General features: G+C 36.1%; 1 pseudogene; it reads right to left on the bottom strand.

The window, feature by feature from the left end:
- Positions 1–1,877: 1,877 nt before the first annotated feature.
- LOC105976250 (uncharacterized) lies at positions 1,878–2,965 on the bottom strand (annotated as a pseudogene).
- Positions 2,966–3,274: the final 309 nt, after the last annotated feature.

Here is a 3,274-nt window from a genome sequence, read left to right as displayed (position 1 = left end):
CACATTTTTCATAGCACTTTCTTGTTCACAAATAATATTCTCTTCAGGAAAATTTACTTCTATTACCCTTTTCCTTCTAGGGTTCTTATCTTTTGCGCCAATAGGGCGTCCACGTTTCATGCGAGGTTTCATTATCTCTTCATGTTGTCCTTCAGGGACATCAACCCGTGCCGGGGTGTTTATAGCAGGGATATGATATTTTGTTACCATCTTCATATCGGTAAAAGCATCCGTCAATTGATTTGCAATATTTTGCAAGTAGATTGTCCTTTTTACTTCTTTCTCACATTGATTTGTGCGTGGGTCAAGATGAGACAAAGACGGTACATTCCATGTAATTTCACGCCGTTCAACCTGAACCGACGATCTGTCTCCCCCTAACGGCGGGAAAATTGTCTCCTCAAAATGGCAATCAACATATCTTGCCTTAAACAAATCATCCGTCAGGGGTTCAATGTATCTGATTATAGACGGGGAATCACAACCAACATAAATTCCAAGTCGTCTTTGTAGACCCATTTTTGTTCTCTGATGTGGAGAAATTGGAATATAAACAGCACAACCAAATATTTTTAAGTGAGAAATGTTTGGCTGCTGGCCATAAACAAGTTGCAACGACGAATACTGCTGAAATGAACTTGGTCTAATCCTGACCAATGAAACACCATGTAATATTGGATGTCCCCAAATAGAAGTGGGTAAATTAGACCGTAAAAGCAAAGGTCTAGCAATAAGTTGCAATCTCTTAATAAAGGACTCTGCAAGTCCATTTTGAGTATGTACATGGGCAACTGAATATTCAATATCAATACAAATTGACATGCAATAATCATTAAATGCTTGAGATGAAAATTCACCGGCATTATCAAGACGAATAGTCTTGATAGGATAATCGGGAAATTGAGCTCTTAATCTTATGATTTGAGCAATATGTCTAGAAAAAGCAACAGTACGTGTTGACAATAGACTTACATGTGACCATCTTGATGATGCATCCAATAGAACCATAAAATAGAGAAATGGTCCACAAGGTGGATCTATAGGTCCACAAATATCCCCTTGAATTATTTGTAAAAATGTTGGGACCTCCCTACTAATTTTCATTGGAGATGGTCTTATAATTAACTTCCCTTGTGAGCATGCAATGCACACACATTCATGGGGCAAAAGAATCTTCTGGTTCTTTAAAGTATGCCCATATGAATTATTTATTATTCGACGCATCATGGTCGATCCTGGGTGACCAAGTCAATCGTGCCATAGAGAGAAAAGTTTCGGATCATTGGACTTTTGGTCCATCACAATATTTGTTTCTATTGCGCTTATAGTCGTATAATACAACCCTGGTGAGAAAACTGAGAGTTTCTCTTTAACATGCTTCTGGCATGAAATATTGGTTGTAATACAAAGAAATTCCATATTCCCCTCATTCATAGTCTCGATATTACATCCATTGAGACGTATGTCCTTGAAACTCAATAAGTTTCTTTTGGATTTATTATAGTACAAAGCCTCTTTGACCAAAATATTCGTTCCACCAGGCAAAACAATATTAGCTCTTCTGGAGCCATCAATTAGTTTGGTAGTACGAGAATTGTACTAACACTTGCATTTGCCAATTTCAAACTCAAGAAATATTTTTGATCTCAAAGAATTGTGTGTGTTGTTCCACTGTCAACCAAACAAATGTCTCCATCGCTTAGGTTGCTCACGGAGTCATTATATTCCATTTTTCTGGGAATAAAATAAGTAGTATAAGAAGATATAATAAAATTTATTTTCTTATATCAATCAAACCACCAACCACATATAAAATTATTTCAAACTCATTTAGGGAATGGAAAGATAAAAATTATTTAACTCAAATAAAACATAAATGTAATATTTGATCAATCCTGATTGATCTATTTGTTGCCATCATTGTTATCATCACCATGAAATTCAATTCCATCAATTTCTCCACTTGGCGCGGGAAACAAATCAGCAACATCCAAACGGGTAAGGTCCATTGGATCAATATGGTCATTCTCGGTGTTGCTAAAATCAGTAAAATCGATTTCTTTCCCTTTTCCTTTGATGGATGCTTGATATAAATCAACACGGTGCCTTGGAGTACGACAAGTACGTGACCAGTGCCCCTTCACTCCACACCTATGGCAACTCTCATTTTGATTATTATGAGGGCCAAATTTTACAGCCTTGCCCTTGTCTTGTTTTTCACCATTTTTATTCCACTTCGGGTGGTATGGTGCAAATCTAGGACCATCTTGATGTCCACCATAACCATGGCGATACCCACGCCGGCGACCACCACCTCGACCACGATTATAGTTGTTTGCATTCACTTCAGGAATGAAACATTTGCATTTACTTCTGGAAATGCTTGTGATCCTGTTGGGTGGGAGTTATGATTTTTCATCAAGAGCTCGTTATTCTGTTCAGCAACGATGAGGCAAGAAATCAATTGAGAGTATTTGGTAAAACCTCTATCACGATATTGCTGTTGTATGAGCATATTAGAGGCATGAAAAATGGGAAATGTCTTTTCTAACATGTCCTGTCCTGTGACATCGTCTCCGCATAATCTCAATCGAGAAACAATTTTAAACATGGCGGAATTATACTCATTTACCGATTTAAAATCTTATAAATGCAAGTGCATCCATTCATATTGAGCTTTAGGGAGTATCACACTCTTCTGGTGATTATATCTCTCCTTTAAATTATTCCATAGAGTAGCAGGGTCCTTTACCCCAAGATACTCGGATTTTAAGCCCTCATGGAGATGATGGCGAATAAAATTCATTGATTTCGCCTTATCTTGTTCACTTTCCTCATTACCATCCTTAATGGTATTTTCGAGGTTCATGGCATTCAAATGGATCTCAGCATCAAGGATCCAAGTTAGATAATTTCTTCCTGAAATATCTAGAGCAGCGAACTCAAGCTTGGTGATGTTTGCCATAGCACTGTGTCATAAAATTAATAGTGCTTTAGATTATATGTATACTCAAAACTTCAGGTTTTGAATCTAACTAATTCAATATATCCAAGCTTCTGGCTTTGATATTCGATATGGACTTCGGGCCTATATTTTCTTTAAAGAACTTCAGGTTCTTATGATAATTTGTATAATAATAAAACAAATAAATAATAATTAAAGAGATAACATTTTAATTGACAATAATGCTTATAAAATAAATAAATTAATATCTCTTATTGTATCAAAACATTTGATATTATTATTATGCACAAAATGGTGTAAATTGTATAT

This window comes from Erythranthe guttata, chromosome 5 (genome assembly GCF_056151865.1).
Source record: "Erythranthe guttata isolate IM_541 chromosome 5, IM_541, whole genome shotgun sequence".
In the NCBI taxonomy this organism is placed as follows: domain Eukaryota; kingdom Viridiplantae; phylum Streptophyta; class Magnoliopsida; order Lamiales; family Phrymaceae; genus Erythranthe; species Erythranthe guttata.
Note: the sequence above shows the minus strand (reverse complement) of the source record. Positions and strands in the feature narration are given on the sequence as shown.